General features: G+C 46.4%; 1 non-coding gene across 1 annotated transcript; it reads left to right on the forward strand.

Moving 5' to 3' along the window:
• The first annotated feature begins 22,850 nt into the window (after positions 1 to 22,850).
• On the forward strand, positions 22,851 to 22,983 carry LOC115069893. The gene has a single exon (XR_003849136.1). It is a non-coding gene; the product is annotated as a small nucleolar RNA SNORA51 (small nucleolar RNA).
• The last annotated feature ends 562 nt before the right edge of the window (positions 22,984 to 23,545 follow it).

Raw genomic sequence — 23,545 nt, forward strand, 5'->3', positions numbered from 1 at the left:
AAAAAAAAAGCAAGTGCACCACACCTGGCTATTTCCTCCTTTTCATTTTTAAAATTGTATTTATTTTAAAGTGTGTGTGTGTGTGTGTGTGTGTGTGTGTGTGTGTGTGGACAAGTGAGTGTAAGTGCCCATGAAATCCAGAGGAGGGTGTCAGATCTCCTGGAGCTGGAATTACAGAAGGTTGTGAGCTGCTGTACATGGATGCTGGGAACCTAAGTTGGGTCTTCTGCAAGAATAGCAAGCACTCTTTACTGCTGAGCCATCTCTTCACCCCCATATTTCCTCTGTTTTAAACCCCTATTTTTCATAAATTCAGCTTTCTAAAATGAATATTTAAATTTCTTATCTTCTTTTCTTTTCTTTCCTTCCTTCCTCAGAAGGTTGTGAGCTGCTGTACATGGATGCTGGGAACCTAAGTTGGGTCTTCTGCAAGAATAGCAAGCACTCTTTACTGCTGAGCCATCTCTTCACCCCCATATTTCCTCTGTTTTAAACCCCTATTTTTCATAAATTCAGCTTTCTAAAATGAATATTTAAATTTCTTATCTTCTTTTCTTTTCTTTCCTTCCTTCCTTCCTTCCTTCCTTCCTTCTCTCTTTTTTTCCTTCTCTTTCCTTTTTCTTTCTCTTTCTTTCTTTCTTTCTTTCTTTCTTTCTTTCTGTTTTGCTTCTGTTTTGCTTTTTTTTAACTTAAAAAAATTATTTATTTATTTTTATTTTATGTGTATGCATGTGTTGCCTGCATGCAGGTAAGTGCACTTATTCCATTTTCTATTTCATTGTCTTTCAGCTCTACTTTCTGGAACTTCTTCAACCAACTTTTCTTCCTTCCTTCCTTCCTTCCTTCCTTCCTTCCTTCCTTCCTTTCTCTCTTTCTTTTTCTCAGGTCCTCATGCTTGCATGGCAAGTGTTTTGCCATCAACTGATCAACTGAGCCAATAGTCCCAGACCCTGTTTTGTTTTAGTTTTAGTTTAGTTTAGTTTTGTTGTTACTGTTGTTGTTGGTGGTGGTAGTAGTGATGGTGGTGGTTGTTTTTTTGTCAGGGCTGGCATGGTACTCAATGTATGACTGGTATGGTACTCAATAGGTAACTTAGGCTGACATTAAACTGGTGGCAATCCTCCTGCCTCAACCTTCTGAGTGCTGGGATTATAGGTGTGAGCCACTCAGAGCATCTCATAGGCTGCAGCCAAAACCTTGGCTAGTTATATAGTCACCCAAAGGCAGGACTGTGGCTGGGGGAGTCACTTATAACATAGTGCACTCACATGCCTGCAGAACTGTTGCTAATTTTTGGCAAGAGGCCCCAGTTTCTGTCCATATAGGCCTCTCCATAAGCTGAATGTGTGTTATCCTGTTAAGGAAGAACTGGCTTTCCCCAGAGCAAGTAATGAGAGGGAGTACAATTGAAAGTGGTGGCACACACCTGTTATCCAGAATTGGGATGGTAGAGAAAAGAGAATCAAGAGTGCAAGGGCGTCTTGCCTATCTGTGATACATAAGACCTAGTCTAAAAATAAAGCCACAAAGTGGATATCTACATCACCCCTGCCACCTATGGCTCAGGGACCATTTCAGAAGAAGGGTTGGAAAGATTATAGGAGTCAGAAGTTGAGGAAGAGCTGACGGAAGCTGTGTCTTCTGGACAAGACAGGACCATTGCACTCAGTAACTCAGCAGCTGTGATTGCACAAGAACTGCACAAGGTCAAACCAGTCAACATTACAGCATGGAATCAAGCTGAGGTGTTGATGGTTTTGGGGAGACAGTGTTCTTTCTTTCTTTTCTTTTATTGGTCTTTTTTTGAGACAGGGTCTCCCTGTAGCCCCAGCTGTCCTGGAACTCACTATGTAGACCAGGCTGGCCTTGAACTCACAAGAGATCCACCTGACTCTGCCTCTCAAGTGCTGGGATTAAAGGTGTGCACCACCACGCCCCGCCCAAGTCAGTTTTCTTTAAGAGCATGACTCCTGTAAGTCAACTTTGCTCCAGTGGATGGTCCTACATCCAGGAGTACATAGACAGCACAAATTGGAATTACTAGATTATTTATTATTTTTAATATTTTATTATTTCTATTTTATATGTATGAGTATATTGCCTGCATGTAGGTAGGTACACCCATGTTGTACAATGCCCTCGGAGATCAGAAGAGGGCATTAGATGCCCTGGAACTGGAGTTACAGACAGTTGTTAGCCGTCATGTGGGTGCTGGGTATGGAACCCAGATCTTCTGCAAGAGCAGCCAGTACTCTTAACCACTGAGCCATGAATAGATTATTTAAAAAAAAAAAAGTGGGCAAGAAGTTGGGAGGGGGAGGGGTAGAGGGTGGATCTGGGAGGGATTAGGGGAAGGACTAGGGTGGTGAATATGATCAAAATACATTGTGTGCATGTATGAAATTCTCAAAAAGTCAATTAAAGTATATTATATAAACAAAACACATTATTAGACACACAAAACAAAACGGAAAATGGCCAGGCATGGGGCCCTATAATCCCAGAACTCCAGAGGCTGAAATAGAAGGACTGCAGTGAGTTTGATGCCGACCTAGGCTACAAAGTTAGTTACAGGCTAGCCTGGGCTACAGAGTGAGACCCTGTTTCAGAAAACCAAATACAAGGCTGGGTGTGGTAGCACACACATTTAGTCCCAGCACTCAGGAGGCAGAGGCAATCAGATCTCTGTGAGTTTGATGCCAGCCTGCTCTACATAGTGAGTATAGTGAGTTCCAGACCACCTGGGGCTACAGACAGTCTCAAAAAGACCAAAAAAGAAAACAAACAAAAAACCAACACACAAAAAAACCCAAATACATCCATCCCCAAAATAAAGTGGCCTCAGGGACATACTTGGAACCTGTGCATCAGCACGTTGCCCCTCCCCCTCCTCTTTTTTGCTAGTGGTGGTGCTAGGATAGAACCAAGAACCTTCCACATGCTAGCCAAGTACTCTACTACTGAGCTGCATCCTAGCACCCCACCCTTTTTAATGAAGCAGAGTTAGAGTTTCTTGAGAAAAGAGTTTTTCTGGTTTTTGTTGTTACTGCTTTGATTTTTAAAATTTTATTTATTTACTGTGGGGTATGTGTGTGTGTATAGTGCCACAGCCCAAGTGTGGAGGTCAGAGAACACTTTGTAGGAGACAGTTCTCTCCTTTGACCTTGTGGGTTCCAGAGGTTGAACTCAATCAGGCTTGGTGGCCAAGTGCCCTTACCAGCTGAACCATCTCATTGGCCCAAGAAAGGTTTTAACATAGACTTAAATTCAGGCTTTAGGAGAAAGAGAGACTTAGGACAAGGATGGTACTCACCAAAGATATGGGTACAGGCTTCTCTAGAGAATCCCTTAGGGTTTTGTTGTTAATGTTGTTTTAAAAGTTCTTATTGTGTAGCCCAGGCTGGTCTCAGCTTCCTGAGTACTGACTTACAGGCATGGGACACCATGTGTGGCACTTTGCTGTAAGATAGGTTACTACTGGCTTTCCCTACTTCTATTTTAGGATTTATAATATCAAAGAAACACCAGGGCCAACCTTAAGAGATCCCCAATGGTCAAAGCTGGGACAAACTGACCAACAAAATAAAGTTGTATAGGACTATAACCCAAACTACAAAGTAAATATTCATAGACGGCTGTTGGGCTGAGGATGCAGTTCAGTTGGTAGACAGCTTGACTAGCATGCATGAGGTCCTGGGGTTTAATCCATAGCACCCCTCAAAGCTAGGTATAGTGATATATACCTGTAATCTGAGACTGATGCAGGAGGATTTTGAGTTTGAAGGCAGCCTGGGCTACAGAGTGAGTTCTAGGCCAGCCTAGGCTATAGTTTGAGATACTATCTTAAAATCCATAATAAATAAACAAGCAACACACTAGATAGACAGTACATGGAACTCTTTATACTCTTCTAAATTCTTATGTGAAGCTGAAACTATTACAAAATAAAGTTGTCATGGAAAAAAAGAAAAAAGATAAGATTGGAAATGTAGCTCAGTGGCATGGCGCTTGCTTAGCATGCATGAAGCCATGAGGCCCTGGGTTTTGAGCCCCTGAACTACTCCCCAGAAGATAAACTTATAATGACTTTGTTGTTTAATGCCTTGGTGACTTTTCATCATACTTGTAGTGAATCCTACAGTCCTTAGCCTGTCCCATAGAGGCCAACAAATCTAGAGTCACAGCCTCTGGACTCCTCTCAACTCTTCCCTGGCTACTCTGCTCCCATCAGTGGAGTTCCTTGGACAGGTCACCCTGGGTCCCATCCTGGGGTTTTTCCCCAGTTGTTTTTCCAGTCTTCCAGGCTTTCTGTTCTCAGTTTAAATGTCTCCCCTGCAGGGGGTCTCTGATCTCCTAATTTAGAATAGACTCCAATTACTTGGAAGTGTTCACTCATGATCCAGCTCTAGTAGCCCTGAGATGTTTTCCTGTGTGTCTGAGGTCAAATGTGTACCAGGAAAACAGAGCCTTGGCTGTCTTGTTCAGGATAATCTCTAGAACCCAGAAAGCCTGGTATATAAATCACTTAGTAGGGACTAGAGAGATGGCTCAGCAATTAAGAGCACTGACTATTCTTGCAGAGGACGTCTCAAGACAAAACAAACAAGAAATAAAAACAGCAAAAAATTGACCAAAATAGAATTTGCAAAAAATACTCAGTTACAAATATTCCAGAGTCACATCCTACAGGTCTGTTTCTGATTTAGAAAATATGGTCACTAAATACCACTTGCTTAGATTGACAATCACTTCCTCCTGGTTGCTGCCCTGTCTTACCTGGTGATGGCCCTAATCAATAGTTTTCAGATTGTGTTTCCCAAAGTTCTAGAAGTTTCAGGGGTGATCACTGTTAGAAATAGGCCCTGAGGCAGATGTGGGTAAAACAGCTGGAGCCTTGTTTCCCTCTATCCTGACCCCTGGCCCTGTCTCTAGGTTTTGTGTGTGCGTTGTGTGTGCCTATAGGCATGCCTCTGTGTGTGTGTGTGTGTGTGTGTGTGTGTGTGTGTGTGTGTGTGTTAGATCTTCACACAAACCTACATCTGGACCAAAGTTATAAGGCCTGTCATGGTGGCTCTTGCACTCGGGAGACTGAGGCAGGAGGATTGTGATTTGAGACTTTGCCTCAAAAAAAAAAGAGTTAAACATAGAATTACTGCATAACCAGTAATTCTACTCAGGTATATGCCTAAGAGAAATGAAAACATGTCTAGCATGCAAACTTGTATGCAAATGTTCAGAGTAGTGTTGAGTATAATAGGAAGAATCCAGAAATAATCCAAAAATCTTTCACATACATATATATATATAAAATCACATATATTAGAATATTATACAACCAATAATTAAAATACTGATACATGCTACAACATGTATAAACCTTGAAAGCATTTGCTAAGTGAGAGGAGCCAGTTACAAAGGGTTATACCAAAGTCAGGGCCCTGTTTAGAAAGGTCTGAAACCCTTACAAAGGGTAAAGACATTGATAAATGGAGATGCCTAGCCTTCCATAGATTCTGGTACTTTAGCACCTCTGAGAATGAAGGCCTTGGCTACCTTTTCTCTCTCTCTCTCTCTCTCTCTCTCTCTCTCTCTCTCTCTTGAGACAGAGACTCCCTGTAGTCCCAGCTGGCCTGGAACTTGCTATGTAGACCAGAATGGTCTCAAGCTCACAGAGATCCACCTGCCTCTGCTTTGTGAGTGCTGGGATTAAAAGCTTGTGCTGCCATGCCCAGTTCTGGCTGCCTTTTTTTTTTTTAATTATTTATTATTTTTATTTTATGTGTATGAGTATAATGCCTGCATATATATAGGTCACCTGTGTACAATGCCCACAGAGGTCAAAAGAGGGTGTCAGATTCCTTGGAACTGGAATTACAGATGGTTGCTACGCACCATGTGGGTGCTGGGAATCGAACCTCAGTCCTCTGCAAGAGCAGTCAACGCTCTTAACTGCTGAGCCATCTCTCCAGCTGCCTTCTTAAAAGCTAGAACAGCATCATCCCTCCCAGTCATTGCTTGCAGGCAAAGCAGGGGCCTTTCCTCAGGAAGACTACTCCTGCCCCATCAGGACCTGCCCATTACCTGCTCAGACTACTAGGCTTTAAGTCAGGCTTTAAGCTTAAAGGGACTGGCTGGACCTAATTTCCCAGAGAAAAGGGATTATTCTCTACCTAAGATACAAAAACTAGTCAGCACTGCCAGCAGGGCCAGGGAAGTTTGGGATTAACTAGATTCTGAGCAGGCTTGATTTAGGAGTCACAATATAAAATTGGAATTTATTGACTTTTCCTGAGTTTTCATGAGAGAAGGGACTTAGTGCTCTAAGTGAGGACTCCAGAAGTGGTATAAACTTACTACAATGATGGATGGCTTCCAGAGCTGGAGAAAGAGCTTGCCCATGTTGAATGAATTTGCAGCACCAGAAGTGTGATAGCCAATTGAGAAGGGAAGGCCTAAAGGTCTGGGGATTGGAGGATGCTGACATGGATAGACTGCTGGTGATCAGGAACCCCACCACAAGCTCAGGTTCCATAGGAAGGCCGTAGGACATGCTTGTGATAATATGAGCAGAAGGAATGTTTATTGGTGGCTCTCCTCTGAGCTGAGGCCCCAAGAACAGAGCCTTGTTGATATCAGTGAGGATGGTAGAACCCAGGAACAGCAGAGCCCAGGTGGCTGCACTGATGGTAAGAAGCCAGACTCTAGCCGGTGTTGCAACACTGGCAATGAGGGGCAGTCCGGCAGCCTGACCTGAGAGAGTTACATGAATGGTTAACGGAACATGATATCTGTAGAGACAGACAGAAGCACAGCTGATAGGCCTGTGTTGCCTGGAGAAATCAAGGGTTAGAGCTAGTTGAGCTAGTTCCCGGGGCTCTCCAGCATTAGAGGGAGGACATCAAGCAAGTGTCCCATGAACTCCTCATACTCATGGCTGCCACCTAGATGCTTTGGCCTCCTTGGGTCCAAGGGCCAGCAGGTTGAAGTCATCATCTTATATGGGTAAGTGACCTTGATCATCAGGAGGAGCCTGGACTGTTACCTCCCACAGGACAGGGAAAAATTCACGTGGGACACTGACAATCAATGAGGGTGCCCCCTGGAGTTCCCTTGCCCTAGTGTGGTGATGTCTGAGTAAGTACAGAACCCCTGCTTGAGGAAGGCACTATGACCAGAGGTCAGCCCCTTAGGGCCACTCTACCAGGTAAGCCTCAGTGGCCATTACCTACCAGCTGGGGGTGGATACCAGAGGACCCAGAAAGAAGAACAGCAGGAGCATAAAAAGTCATGCCTGGTGACTTTTTACATACTTGTAATCCCAGCGCTGGGGAAGCAGAGTGAGGAGGAGAATCCCTGGGGCTCACTAGTTTGCTAGCCTACCTGAGCCTAGCCAAATCGGTGAGACCCAGGTCCCAGAAGTCCTATCTCATAATACAAAATGCATAGCTTCTGAGGGATGATACATGAGACTGATCTCTGGCTTCCACACACACATGCACATACATAGACATATACATGCATGTACATACACACATACCTGAGGGACTGCATGCATGTCTCCGTGACTCCAACCTATGACTCCCACCTGAGTGGATATGGAGCAGTGCAATTGAACGACTGAAGTTAAGGGGAGAACTGTGGGGAAGGGCTTGTCACCTGGCTATGGAGAGTTGGAATGCCAATGGCTTCCATCTGTTATCTCCTTTAGGATCTGTCCAGCTGCAGAGGACCCCTTCACTGAGCACAGGCCCTTTTCTGCTGGCAGCCTGCATCCAGTAACCAACCATGGTGTGGTATGAAGGCCTGCCTCCTCAGCCCCACGTGGGGTGCTCACCTATGAACTCTCTACTAGGTCAGTTGAGGCTTTGTTGAACCTGCATTTTTTGTCAACCTGGTGTGGGATGTTCGTACAAAGAGATTGGACCTCAAGGTTTTCAACCAAGCAATGGTTGTTTTTGCTGGTACTTGGTTCAGTGGATTCATGTCCAAAGATTCTGAGCCCTGAGCATAGCAAGGAATTGTCTTACATACTTTTGTCAGTTTCCCTTTACCTTTTAGTCCCCTTCTCTCTCCTATATGGTAGCATACATGCTGATTGGGTGTTCTGTGCTACAGGGTTGCAACAGGATCATGCATGGTCACATAGACATTGATTGATTACATCATATTACCTTTTCTTTGTTCTGGAAGGCTCTTACCACATTCCCTCCTTCGAAGCTTGGCCCTTCTAGGGTCAAAGAGCATCATTTTGGTTTAGAGGTTTGTTTTATTTATTTTATTTTATTTATTATTTTTTTATTTTATGTGTATGAGTGTATTGCCTGCATGTATGTTGAGTGTACCCATGTCACACAATGCTGGGGAGGTCAGAAGAGGGCTTTGGATTCCCTTGGAACTGGAGTTAAGGATGGTTCGTAGCCACCATGTGGGTGCTGGGAATCGAATCCAGGTCCTCTGCAAGAGCAGTCAATGTCAGTGCTCTTAACCACTGAGCAGCCATCTCCCCCGTTTTCAGGTGGTTTTTTTTTTTTTTTTTTGGTCTTTTTGAGACAGGGTCTCCCTGTAGCCCCAGCTGGCCTGGAACTCACTATGTAGATCAGGCTGACCTCCTCCTCGAACTCACAGAGACCCACTTACCTCTGCCTCCCAAGTGCTAGGATTAAAGGCATGTGCCACCATACCCAGGCCCATTTTCAGTTTTAAACCAAATTTTTTCATGTCAAGAGTAATTAGGGTCTGAATCTGCCAACAGACTAGAGTATGGGGTGGCAAAGTTGATGGTTCTGTTGCCCCCTTAGTGGCTGTGAGCTTTGCCTGTCTGCTTTCATGTCCCTGACAACGCAACACTGCCACTTTCTTAGGAGCTCATTCAGCATTTAAGAGTTCAAGGATTTCTTTGTCATAGTTTATGTCTTTTCCTCCTGAGTTGATTCACCCTCCTTTTTTTATACAAAGCCCTATGTATGTGGAGGGTGGTAAAGGTATATTTCTAGTCTGTGTATGTATTGACATGTATCCCTGCTGCCAGTTGGAGAGATGCAGTCAGCATGGTAAGTTCTGCCTTTTGTGCTATGGCTCCTTTCTGTAGAAGTATTGCCTCAGTGGTGAGTGAAATTTAGGGTCACAATGGAGTACTCATCAAGGAATTCTCCCTCTTCCACAAAACTGCTACTGTTGGTGAAATATTCGGTGTCTGGATCTCTAAAACACTGGTCTGTTACTACGTTCAGTTGAAACATACCTCAACCATGACTTCAATGCAGTCATGATCTGGCTGATCTGACCTAACAGGCAGTAGGATCAAGGGGTTCAAGGTCTGCATTCATTCTAGTTGAATGTTAGGGTTTTCACATATCATTCCCTGATATTTGACCATCTGGGCCAATATTGCCCCTTATACTCCTTTAATGTCAATACTGAGTGTCGCACTTGAACTGTTAATTCTCATCCCATAGTTAGTGTATCAGCCTCTGACACCAAGAGGGCTGTGTTCGCAAGGACCCACAGGCAGGGTGACCAGCCTTGGGCAATGGAGTCAAGTTGCTGGGAGAGCTATGTCACTGCACCCCATGACCCCAATATTTGAATCAAGATCCCCACTATAATACCTGTATGCTCATGTACCTACAAGAAGAAAGACTTGAACATGTCTGGAAGCCTTAAGCGGGGCACATTGGTAAGTGGCCTGGAACTCACTAAGTAGAGTTGATTGGCCTCAGTCTCAGAGATCTGCCTGCCTCTGCCTCCTGAGTGCTGGAATTGCAGGTGCCATCACATCCAACTAACATGACCTATTTGAATCATTAGAATTCTGAGTGAAGGCATGACATGCTGCTCAGTGGTGGAGCACTTTCCCAGCATGTATGAATCCCTGGGTCCCAAGCCCATCACTGGAAAAACAAATTCTAACAAGTGTTTTTTCTGTTACTTCCATTCCTGATTTGGTCCTAATAGAGTACTTAACAACTTTGTTTTTTTTTTTTTTTTTTTTTTTTAAATAGAAGGGGCTGCTGGGCGTGGTGGCGCACACCTTTAGTCCCAGCACTCAGGAGGCAGAGGCAGGTGGCGTTGTGAGTTCAAGGCCAGCCTGGTCTACATAGTGAGTTCAGGTCAGCTGGGACTACAGGGAGACCCTGTCTCAAAAAGACAAAAAAAAAGAGAAGGGACTGGAGAGATAGCTCAGCAGTTAAAAGCACTGACTACTCTTGCAGAGGACCTGGGCTCCATTCCCAGTACCCACATGGCAGTTAACAACCATCTGTAAATCCAGGGATCTGATGCCCTCTTCTGACCTCCATGGGCATTGCACAACAAAGGTGCACTTACACACATGTAGGCAATACACTCATACACATAAAATTAAAATAATTAATAAAATATTTTAAATTAATAAAAATTTTTTAAAAAGAAGGGGTTTAGTAGAGCATAGCTCAGAGGTATAGAATACTTGCCCAACATATGTGAGGCCCTTAGGTTCAATCCTTAGCACCACAAAAGAGGTGGGTTTTTTTTGGTCTTTTTTTAAGACAGGGTCTCCCTGTAGCCACAGCTGGCCTGGATTCTCTATGGAGACCAACCAGGTTGGCCTCAAACTCACAGAGATCTGCTTGCCTCTGCCTCCCGGGTACTGAGTTCAAAGGCATGTGCCACCACACCACAAGAATGATTTTTAAAAATATATTATCGAAAGCTGCTACAAAAATGACTTTTTTTTTTTTTTTGGTCTTTTTGAGACAGGGTCTCCCTGTAGTCCCAGCTGTCCTAGAACTCACTATGTAGACCAGGCTGCCCTTGAACTCATAGAGATCTGCCTGCCTCTGCCTCCCGAGTGAGTGCTGGGATTAAAGGCTTGTGCCACCACGCCTGGCTTACAAAAACGATTTTTAAAAATAGATTATCCAAAACTGGGCATGGTGGTGCACACCTTTAATCCCAGCACTTGGGAGGCAGAGGCAGGAAAATCTCTGTGAGTTTGAGGCCAGCCTGGTCTACATAGTGAGTTTCAGGCCATCTGGGAGGCTCTGTCTCAAAAAGACAAAAAAAAATGTATATATATATTATCTAGGTTGGAGAGATGGTTCAGTGGTTCTGAGCACTGGCTGCTCTTGTAAGGACCTGGGTTTGGTTCCCAGCACCCACATGGTGGCTAACAGCTGTCTATAACTCCAGTTCCAGGTGATCTGATGCCCCTTCTTGCATCTGTGGGCATTGCATGACACAGGTGCACTTACATACATGCAGGCAAAACACTCACACACATTAAAAAAAAAAAAAAACAACGAATTTTTTTAAAAAAATCTATTATCTATGGGGCTAGAGAGATGGTTCAGAGGTTAAGAGCCAGAGGACCCAGATTGAGTTTCCAGTAGCCACAGGGCAACTAACAACCATCTATAACTCCAGTTTCAGGAAATCCAACACCCTCTTCTGGTCTCCGTAGGCATTGTATACACATGGTGCCCTTACATACACGCAGGCAAAACACTCATACACATAAAATAAAAATAAATTAAAAATTTTAAATCTATGATCTAATATCCCAATTTATACATATCTGAAAATAATATTTGCTCTTACAGATCATGAGGTGGTCCATCTGGGTTCTGATGGAAGTTTTGTCTTTAGCATGCAAAGACTCCTGTAGTTAACTGGAGAGCAACTCCAGAGAATTCACAGAAAACTTTTTGGGAAAGTCAGGAGTTCAGGAGGAACAGGTGGTGGATGGGATCCGGAGAGGGAGAGGTATCCAGCCTGGACCAGAGCAGCCCTACCAGAGCCCAGCTGCTGGGCTGGCTGGTAGCTGGCCTGTGACAGTTGGCCCTGCCACACCAATATACACAGGCACTCCCCGGCAGCCCCAAGTTCCTTCCCAACTCTGTCTCTGCTCTGGCCAGCTCTCCTCTCCTCTCCTCTCCTCTCCTCTCCCCTCCCCTCCCCTCCCCTCCCTCCTCTCCTTTCTGCTCCTCTTCTTCCTCCTCCTCTACTTCTTGTTTCCCCTCCCCTCCCCTCTCCTCTCCTTTCCTTTCCTCAGTCCTCCATTCTCCAAATCTAAGCAAACATCTTCACTCTGAACCTTCTCACTGCTCAGCCACAGCTAGGACATCTAACTTGCAACAAGCACAGCCTCTGAGGCACTGAACAGCTGGCTTCAGGGCTCCCAGGGGAGGAAACTGTGGGTGAGGCCAGAAAAACCAAGCTGCCATTTATTTGACATTTACCAACCTTTCCCCATTTTTGTGGTGCTGAGGTAGGGTATACACTAGGCGAGCACTCTGCCACAGAGCTGGCATTTGTGAAGCTCTTTCCATGAATTACTCAACTATTTTTCCATATATGTACAATTCTTACCCCCACTTGATCAAGTGGAAACTGAGGCTGATGGGGGTGCCCCAGGTCTTCATCAGATGGTGCATCCAGGATTCAAACCTGGACTTGTCAGAGGGCCCATATTAAACACTGGGCTACAGGAATATGTGCAGAGTCAGAGATGAGGGAATGTAGAACTCAGTGGCAGAGTGCACGATGAGCACACTGTAGGCTTGGGTTCACTCCCAGAACTAAGGGGAAAAAACATGATTAGAGAAGATTTCAGAGAGGTGTCATTCATTTATTCATTCAATAAACATTTCCCAAGTGTCTCTTGACACCTGGAAAAGACTGGCTTCAAGCCAGGCATGATGATTCATGCCTATAATCCCAGCACTCGGGAGTCTGAGGCAGAGGGATTGCCAGGAGCTTAAGGAGAGCCTAGGCTTACATAGTGAGTTCCAGGCCAGCCTCCTTGTCCCAAAACAAAGCAACAAAACTCCCCAAACCAGAATTGACTCCACAGCACCCCTGCAGATACCAAAATCTGTAGGTGTTCAAGTCCTGCTATAAGGTGGTATAGTATTTGTGTGTAGTCTACATACATTGTCTTGTTTTATTTTATTTTATTTTTGGTCTTTTTGAGACAGAGTCTCCCTGTAGTCCCAGCTGTCCTGGAACTCACCATGTAGACCGGTCTGGCTTTGAACTCACAGAGATCCGTCTGCCTCTGCCTCCCAAGTGCTGGGATTAAAGGCGTGCACCACCGTGCCCAGCCTGCACACTGTTGTCTTGTATACTTTAAATCACCTCTAGATTGCTATCGTACCTAATACAATCTTTTCTTCTTAATTTTTATTTTTTGATCTTTTGAAGTAGGTTCTCCCTGTGGCCCCAGCTGTCCTGGAACTCACTCTGTAGACCAGGCTGGCCTTGAACTCACAGAGATCCGCCTGCCTCTGCCTCCCAAGTGCTGGGAGTGCTGGCATGTTCCACCACGCACGGCAATTTTTTTTTTTTTTTTTGAGGCAGGAATTTCTATAGTCCCAGCTGGCCTCCATTTCACAGAGAGTCACCTGCCTCTGCCTCCCAAGTAGCTGGTACTAAAGGCATGTACCACCATACACCGCTATAATACTTAATACAATGTAAATGATCCATAAATCGTTGTTATACAACACCAGAAAAAAAATCTATACATATTTAGCATAAACAAAACCATCATAGATGTCATAGACATAACTATGATAGCACACACATCAGCTCTCGCTCTCTCATTTTTTTGAGACAGAGTCTTATCACGTAGTACTTGCTGATCTAAAACTCACTATATAGACCAGGTTGGCCTTGACCTTTGGTGATTTCCCTGCCCCTGTCTTCAGAGTGCTGGGATTACAGACATGTAGCACAACATGCAGCCTCCCTCTTGCTACAGGTCTGTGTCCTCCCCATTCATAGCAGCCAGCATGTTCTGCCAACCTGAAATCTGGTGCCATTCACCCTGTTCTTAGGTGTTTTCAGGGCTTCTCTGTCTCCGGTCAGGTCTGAGCTCCTTCATTCAGCTCAGCAGGATGCCTACCGTCTGAAACTTGCCCATACCTTCAGCCTTTACCATTCTCTCTTTGCTCCTTCACATCCATCTTACTGACAAATGCCTTGCATGGGCACCAACGTGCTGGTCCCAGTTCTACTTTTTCACTTGCTTCTTTTCCTCATCAGCTTCTCTGCAGCTCCAAGGTAGAATGGAGTAAGGTGAGAGGTCTTGCCAGTTTTGTTCTGCTTTGTTTTGGTGCTGGAGATCCAACCTAGGACTTCATGTGCTTTGCCACTGAGCTATAGTCTTGGTGGGCACTGTGAACACCGGTAGCATTTAGGAGGCTGAATGAGGAGCATTGCTTGAGTCCAGCAGTTCAAGGCCAGCCTGGGCAATACAGCCAGACCTTATCTAGATGGATGGATAGATAGATAGATAGATAGATAGATAGATAGATAGATAGATAGATAGATAGATAATCTTTAGGGAACTCTTCCAAATTTATACATAGTCTCATAGCTAATGGGGAGGGGGAAGGATCAGCAGGAAAAGGCAGTGTAGAAGTCCTGTAGGGTGTGTAATGCTGTGTCTGCTCTCCTACCTTGTTTCCCACCCCTACCCCAAGGTGCAGGGAGGACTTGGCCCACCTATCTCAAAGGAGTCTGGGCTAAGGCATCATCTGAGAGCAGGTAGGTATCAGTCTCCTAAATTTTGTGTCTTATGATAGGATCTTGTTATGTAGACCAGGCTGGCCCAGGTCCCAAGCTCCTCTTGTCTCAGCCTCCCCAGTACAGGAATTATAGGTGTGTACCACCATACCCAGCTCTGGATTTTGAACCCTGTGAGAATCTGAGTCCTGCTGGGGATGGTCAGGAGGCAGAAGCTGAGGGTCTGATCTGTCCTGCAGAGGGACCAGGTCTCCCTCTTATCCATCAGTTTCCAAGTCCTGCAGGTGATTTGGCCTGGCGGAGGTGCCTTCTCAGGACACTGAGAAAAATCACACTGGCCTGCCACTGAAGGGCTCTGCGACCTGGGATATACTCAGAGGTGGCCTAGCATCTGGGGCATGATTGGGATCCATTTAAGACTAATTCCAGTCAGGAATGGTGGTATACACCTGTAATCCTATCACTCAGGAGTTAGAGGTCCAAGGCAGCTGGCTTAGAGAATAAGACCCTGCCTTTAAAAAAAAAGCAGTTAATGGCTCAGGTGGCAGCAGACCCCCAGCACCCCAGCCTGGATAGCTCTGTCCTTAGTGAAGGTGGCTTCTTGGAGATTTGGCTTGTCTCTGACCCCTCCCTGGGCTGTGATGAGGGCCCAGGAGGCCCTCGCAAGTGCAGGGTGGGAAGACACCCAGGCCTTTTCCATGCCAGGCAGGAGACCTGGCAGCAGGCTCCCAGCAGCCTGGGAAGCTGTTATTCTAGAACCTGATAACAACCTGGGCTGGGCTGGGCCTCTGATAAGAGGCAGCTGTTTGAAGTCCAGAGTGATAACAGCTTCAGAAAAAGTCGATAAAGGCAGTAAGATGCCATGGAGTTGAACTGACTGGCCTTGCCTGCTTTCCATTTGTCAGTTCCAGCACAGCATTCAACCCCCAAATCAGATACCCCAGCACTGTGAGGGGGCTCTTGACCACTCATTTTTTAAGAAGCAGTCTATGCCTCCCTGTCAGTGTTAGGTGGCTGTCTGGGCCCATGAGGCTCTGCTTTTGCTTACGGAAGGCTGTCAGCAGCCTTCCTTACCTCACCAATCCCACTTCTACCCAAAGGCATTCACGCTGCAATCCGTGGATTTAACAAATAGTCTGTGAGTACTCACTTCATGCTAGGCACAGTTCTGGGCGCCAGAGAGACAGTGGGGAGAAACCATAGTGCATTATTTCTGTTCTTACAGGGCTCATGATCTGGGTGTCTGGGTAAAAAACAATAAACTATAAGAGGTAGTAAGTGCAACCGAGGAAATACCAAGGGGGTGCAGAGGAAGGTAATTAGACAGAGAAATCTGGGTTGCTGTCCAGGAGTTAGAAAGACCTTTCTAAGGAGACATGGTGGATAAGAATGAGTCAAGACAGAATCTTTCTGGGGAGGAGAGAACAAGTACAAAGGTCCTGGGGTAAGAGATTCGGGGGCTGTCTAGAGGTCAAATATAGCTTCGAGGTGGATGAGAATGTTAGAAAATGAAGGTGGGCAGAGGTCAGATGAGGTGACTGAAAGGCCTGGGTTTATTTAGAGATGACTTGGCTGGACATACAGCTCAGGAGTAGAGCAGTTGTCTACCATGCCTGAGGTCCTAGGTTTAATCCCAGCACCGTTTTTAAAAAATATTTTATTTTATTTTATTTATGTGTATGAGTATATTGCCTGCATGTGTGTAAGTGCACCCATGTTGTGCAATGATGCAGAGGTCAGAAGAAGGCATCAAATCCCTTGGAACTGGAGTTATGGACAGTTGTTTGCCACCATGTGGGTGCTGGGAATTGAACCCAGGTCCTCTGCAAGAGCAACTGCTGAGCAACCTCTCCAGCCCCCATTTTTTAAAATGGTGTCAGAAGTGGTAGTGCACACCTGTAATCCCAGTACTGGGGGTGGAGGGCAGAGGCAGGTGGCTTTCTGTAAATCAAGGCAGCATGGTCTATACAGGGCATTTCAGGCCAACAAGGACTACGTAGTGAGACCCTGTCTTAAAAAAATGTGTGTGTGGCCGGGCGTGGTGGCACACGCCTGTAGTCCAAGCACTTGGGAGGCAGAGGCAGGTGGATCTTTGTGAGTTCAAAGCCAGCCTGGTTTACATAGTGAGTACCAGGACAGCTGGGGCTACAGGGAGACCCTGCTTCAAAAAGACAAAAAAAAAAAAAAAGTGTGTGTGTGTGTGTGTGTGTGTGTGTGTGTGTGTAGTTAGGATTGTAGAAAAGGAAGCCACAGGAAGGCAAATCAGAAGGAATCTGATTTCTATTTTGAAATTTTCACTTTGGCCCCTGAGTGAAAGCCACCCAGATTTGGGCTTAAATACGCCTGCAGTGAGTGCTCAGTACATGTTGGAGGGTTTTGCTTTGTTTTGTTTTTTGAGTCTTTCTTTGTAGCTTGGGTTGGCCTTAGACTGACAAGTCAATTGAGTTAATAGGTACACTGAGAACCTGACAGGCAGCTAATATGGGGAAGGGATGGGACGAGAGAGTGGGGGTATGCATGATTTTGATCAAGAATCACCACAGAAGGGCTCTGGGTTAAGGCTGTGTTTGAGTGGATGCTGGAGACAATCTTAGGGAAGAGGCATCCAGGCTAAGAACAACTTTTAGGAGCCAGCAGCTGAAGTCTGGGGCTCCTGTGAGTAACGGCAAGGAGTCATGTACAGCTGGAACACAGCAGAGAATTGGGGGGAGGGGCTTCTGCAGAGCGAGGGTGCCAGGGTAGCACTGGGGCCTTTCCTTTCTGGTTGGGGTTGAGGAAAAGGGAACCTCATTGGTATTAGGGACAGGACTGTAGGTGCCACACAGAGCCTAATCAGGCCTTAGTTCATGTAATCTGATGTGCCCACTGCCCTCAGACAGCCAGACCCTCACATGACCACAGCCCATATGACTGGAGGATGGCACAGAGGCCCCCACAGCTTGCCTTCTTCCAGGACTGGCTTTCCTGTCTGCTGTGGCAGGCATGTCTCTGATGTTATCACCCACTGCTTGGACCCCTGCATTTATTCATGTTCCTGTCTGTTAACTCTTATCTATTCTGTTTCCTCAGGGAAGGACCTGCAACTGGACATTTGAACTCCTCCTGATCCTTTTAAAAGGTCACAAACCCTGGTGGGTGGCAGGGGAAAGGAGGGAGGGACCTACATTCAGGGCCCCAGATGTTAACTTCTAGTCTCAGATGTGCCATTAAACTTGCTGAGTTCTCCATTGTGGACCTCTGTTTGCCATCTGTAAGATAATGTGGATTGGGCAAGATGAGTGACAAGCAAATTGTTTTGAAATGCTAAAACAAAACTGGTGAAATCCTCCAAAACAGTGAATAATGAATGCAAGTCATTAGAGAAGGCACCCAAGGCCTCTTCTAGTTCTGATAACTGGGTTTGATGCTGATTGTGGCACCAGCCAATGGAGTTCCAGCCTTGGGGAGAGGCTGGCTTAGGACTTGTTTTGGTTGGGTTCTACAATAGGCATATAGAAAAGGTTTGTGGAGACAAAAAAAACTGTGTCTGGAACCTGCAAGTTCTCAGCCCTCAAGCCTAGAATCTCAGGGGTACAGGGATGTGAGTGTGTGACCAAGATGGGAGGTCCCGCATGAATGAAGAGCCACCCATTTGTTTCAAAGTAAGAGGTGCAGAGGTGTTGAAGGCTGTAAGGTAGGTGGAGGAGAGGTAGAATTAGGAAGGTGGGAAGAGGGTGAAGGTGCCACAGGAAGAGGGTTGGGGAGCTATGGGCAGAATAGGGGACCTAGCTCCCTTGTCTGAGCAGAGACTGAAGCCATGCCCTGAGGGAGAGAAGAGGCCCCTGTGAGTCTGAGGGGTTGTGCCCCCCTCCCCTTGACTGAGGATCTAGGAGAAGTGGGTGGCCCTGGGCCAAACCAGTCACCACCCTTGCCAGTTAGTGCCTCTCTGCACGTTCACACCCAGTGCGGTGCTGGCAGGGACTGTAACATGAGCCCTAGGTGCCAGGAGGGGTAGAGACCTACCCTTGTCCTCTCCGGTCTCCCCCAGCTCCCTGTGCACCCCAAGGCTCACACAGGCCCAGCCCACGCAGAAAGGGTGCAAGGATTAGGCGCCGATGACAGGTTGTCAGTGGTTCTGAGGACAACTCCGTAATCCCAGCACCCCGAGTTGCAATGCCCTTTGATCCAGCCTCTGAAAGCCTGATTATGCGACCCAGCCCATGTTTCCATAGAGGGGAGAACAATTGTTTCCAGAGTAGACAAAGGACTCTTTGTACAGCCTTGGGACCCGCGCCCCAGGAGCCTCCTGAGGGAGGTTAGGCAACCTAGCCCGGGGCAGGGAGGGGGGCTGGGCCAGGGCAGTACTGGGCGAGGCAGCTGCATGGCTCCCGCCAAGTGTGGGGGTGATGGGCAAAGGGCATTAGTGACGTCAACGCTCCGCCCCAGGGGCACGCCTAGGCTTGGGGGGGGGTTGTACAGCCTTGGGACCCGCGCCCCAGGAGCCTCCTGAGGGAGGTTAGGCAACCTAGCCCGGGGCAGGGAGGGGGGCTGGGCCAGGGCAGTACTGGGCGAGGCAGCTGCATGGCTCCCGCCAAGTGTGGGGGTGATGGGCAAAGGGCATTAGTGACGTCAACGCTCCGCCCCAGGGGCACGCCTAGGCTTGGGGGGGGGCTCCCCTCTGAATTGGCCCAGCTTTGGGCTCGAGAAACAGTCTTTATCCCTGTTAGGGCTGACATTGGGGTATCCTCTTGGTTCTGTCTGTTTGTGGAAAGACTGGCTTCTCCTTGCCAGGTTTCTACACCTGAGCAAACAGGTATCAGGGTAGGGAGAGAGTAGAGGGGGTGAGGGGAGTTAGAACTCAGAGAAGGTTCAGAAATAGCAATGAAGGAGGAATGAGGAGGAGGCCACCGCTGTGAGTACAGCTGCCTCCGTCCAGCTTGGAGCTGCCCTTGCTCATCTGGGGCACAGCACAACACCCTCAGACTTTGCCAAGCAAATCAGGCTGTTGCACGGGAAAGAGCAAGGGAGAGATGTCTGGATTGGTGGCATTTGTGCCCAACCTTGCTAAACCCCTCATGCATTTGTTAGTTAAATCAACCCCCTACCTCCTTGCAATTCGTTCTATGTGCAGGTACTGGCCAGAAGGTCTGGGCTTGACCTGAGGCTCCTGCTCAATCTGAGGCGGTTGTAAACCAGGGAATCTTGATGCTTTGGAATTTGGCAGAACCACAGCCAGGCTGCATCTGCAGAAACGAGAATGGTTAATTTCGAAAAGGTCTTTTCAAGCTTGTGTGGCAACACCTGTAATCCTAGCACCTGGGTGGATGAGGAACAAAGCCTGGGGTTCCAACCTCAAGAGGAATAAAACCAGACAGAGTGACACTGGCCTATAATCCCAGGAGTACAAATTCATCCTCAGCCACATAGTGAGTTTGAAGCCAGCCTGAGATACATGAGACTCTGCCAAATACATACATACATACATACATACATACATACATACATACACACATAAATAAATAAATAAATAAATAAATAAATAAAACTAAATAAACAAATAGGGTTGGGCTTAGTGATAGAGTCTTGCCTAATGTTTATAAGGCTCTGGTTTCAATTCTCAGTACTGGGAAAAATTCACAAAAAATGAACAAATAGGGTGCTAGAGGAATGGCTCAGGAGTTAAGAGCATTGACTGCTCTTCCAGAGGATTGGATTCAGTTCCCAGAGCCCACATAGGAGCTAACAACTGTCTGTAACTCCAGTTCCAGGGGATACAACACCTTCTTCTGGCCTCTGTGGACATTGCACGACACGGATATACTTGCAGACAGGCAGGCAGAACACTCATACACCTAAAATAAACTGGCTGGGCTTTAATCCCAGCACTCGGGAGGCAGAGGCAGGAGGATCTCTGTGAGTCCAAGGCCAGCCTGGTCTATCTATATAGAGAGTTCAAGGCCAGCTAGGGCTACAGGGAGACCCTGTATCCAAAAATAAATAAATAAAGATAAATAAATAATAAAAAAAATAAAAATAAATTTTATTTTTTTATTTTTGGTCTTTTTGAGGCAAGGTCTCCCTGTAGCCCCAGCCGGCCTGGAACTCTCTATGTAACCAGGCTGGCCTTGATCTCACAGAAATCCACCTGCATCTGCCTCCCAAGTGCTGGGATTAAAGGCATATGCCACCACACCCAGCAAAAAATAAATTAAAACAAAAAGAACAAATGGATAACAATGAATGTGCCTTTCAGTGGGGAGGGCTTTGATTAGTATCAGGTAAGAACCAAGTAACAGTTAGGGGGTTCAACCATTGCAGGGGAACCAATGACCTTCATATAAGATGGACTTTGGAGAAGTAAGCCATCAAGTTTCCTAGGCTGGTAGGAGTCTGTGGAATACCCAGTCATTCTAATGCAGGAGATAAAGTCTTGCAAATCCATCTGCATTGTGGGAAGGGTCTGTAGTGTGTGGAAAGTATAAGTTTGGTGTGAGGGAAGAAGCTCTCTAGGAGTGCTACTGGGGGCTCAGACTGGGGACTGGCCATGGGTCTATGGGGTCTGCAGCTCAGTGATCAGACTTCGTAATAGAGGCAGAGAAGCTTTGAACTTGGGGTGCTAGAGGGAGAGGACCTCCGGCTGACCCCAGGAGAGGCCAAGACCTAGCTTATGGGCTGGAAAGCAGGCTTGCAGGTGCCAAACAGGTCCTTGCCTATGGAAACAGACTGTGTTGACTTTGGCAACCCCACCCTGAGCCTCCTCCTACCCCAGAAGGGCTTGAAACTGACACTGGGCCTTGCTGGGGGTTGGAGATGTTCCCAGTCCAGTCCTGCTTAGGCCAGCTGCATCAGGCTGCTGCCCTGGCCTGCAGAAGGGTGTGAGGAGCAAGGCTGTGTGGAGGGGGCTGGTACCGGGGCCCAGCAGGTAAACACCAGGTCTGAGAGACATCAAGATTGAATGAGTAGCCACTTGATTTCAGATTGAAGACCCAAACAGAAAGCAGGGTGAGAGAAGCTATTTTGGGAAGATGACTGGCATCCTGAGGTCTTCTCCCATGGTGCACCCTCAGGGGGCTAAAATCTTGAGAAATGCTAATTAATCATCATAACGGATCATCTTACAGATAAAGATACAAGTGTGGGTATCTTCCAAAACTGAACAGACAGGGAAGGAATTCAAAGTCAAGGCCAACTCTTGCTGTGCCACTTGGCAGCATCCTCTTGAGTTAAGCAGGCAGCTCATTCCTACCAACACCAAGAGGGATGCTCAAATCATTCCTGACATGGTTGAGGGGATAAGGTGATGGCCATCCCTGAGAAGAAGGAAAAGAGAAATAAGGAAAAGGGCAGTTAGTCCAGAAAGATAGGCAGAGACAGAGCCTGGGAGGCAAGGATAGGAGGAAGATGTAGAATGAACAAGTATATGTACATGCGCTGGTGTGAAAGGTCTGTGTACCTGAAATAACCTTTTTTTTTTTTTTTTTTTTTTTTGAGACAGTCTCTCTATATTGCCCTGGCTAGCCTGGAACTCCCTGTGTGGAGCAGGTTACCCTTGAACTCATAGAGATCCACCTGCCTCTGCCTCTCAAGTGCTGGGATTAAAGGTGTGCACCACCACTCCTGGCTCACCTTAATATATATATATATAGGTCTTTGTCCTAGTTTGTCTCTTCATTGCTGTGACAAAATACTCTGACCAATACATTTGGGGAGGGAAGAGTTTATTTAGCTTACATATCCTGGGTCACAGTTCATCTGGGAGTCCAAGGTAGGAACCTGGAGGCAGGAGCTGGAGCACAGGCCATGGGGGAATGTTGCTTACTGGCTTGTTTCCCCCCCTGCTCAGCCTGCTTCCTTATGCAACACAGGCCCACCTGCCCAGGGATGGCACCACCCACAGTGGGATGGGCCCTCTCACATCACTCAACAATCAAAACGGTGTCCATGGACATGGCCACAGGCCAGTCCAATGAAGGGGAATTGCCAATGAAGGCAATTCCCCAACTGAGGCTCCCACAAACCCAGGTGAGTCAAGTTGACGCTAAAGCTATCCAGCACAGTCTTTTTGAGACAGGGTCTCTCTGTAGCCCCAGTTGTCCTGGAACTCACTATGTAAACCAGGGTGGCCTTGAACTCAGAGAGATCTGCCTGCCTCTGCCTCCGAGTGCTGGGATTAAAGACGTGCGCCACTATGCCTGGTACCTTAATATATTTTTTAATTTATTATTATTATTATTGGTCTTTGAGACAGGATCTCCCTGTATTCCCAGCTGGCCTGGAACTTTCTATGTAGACCAAGCTGGCCTTAAACTCACAGAGGTCTGCCTGCCTCTACCTCCTGAGTGCTGGGATTAAAGGTGTATGTGGGCCTCCTGGTGCTTACCACAGGCTATGTTCTTACACTAACTGTATAGAAAGAGGAGGCAGAGCAAACCTGCCCCATGTACACCACAGCCCAGGCCACTGTGTCTGATCTGTATTGTGAATGGGGAGACATGGATTTAAAAAAACAAAATTAAAAACAAAACAAACAAAAAAAAAAACCCCAAAATGTGTACACCACCATGCCCAACCAGCCCAATATTTTTAAACTTTATTTTTTGCCAAGTTGACCTTCAAGTTGTGCTCGTCCTACCTCAGTCTTCCAAGTACTGGGATTATGGGCATATACCTCCATGCCCAGCCCCAGTATTCCAAATTTTGAAAATAATTAAAAATTAATTTTTTAATATTTTTCCAATTTTCATATTGAATAGTTTCTGTCTATGAGACATCATGCCATTGGGTTGACAAGTTTTCCTTCTGCTATTTCTAATCTGCTGTTAAACACATCCATTGAATTTTAAATATTTTCATTATTTTGATTTTATGTGTATGAGTATAGCCCGCATGTATGTAAGTGTACCTGTGTCATGCAATGCTTGCAGAGGTCATAAGAAGGTGCTGGATCCCCTGGAACTGAAGTTATGGACAGTTGTTAGCTGCCATGTGGGTGCTAGGATCTGAACCCAGATTCTCTGTAAGAGCAGCCAGTGCTCTTACCCACTGAGCCATCTCTCCA

Source organism: Nannospalax galili, unplaced genomic scaffold, assembly GCF_000622305.1.
Source record: "Nannospalax galili isolate Female #2095 unplaced genomic scaffold, S.galili_v1.0 scaffold113, whole genome shotgun sequence".
Taxonomy (NCBI): Eukaryota; Metazoa; Chordata; class Mammalia; order Rodentia; family Spalacidae; genus Nannospalax; species Nannospalax galili.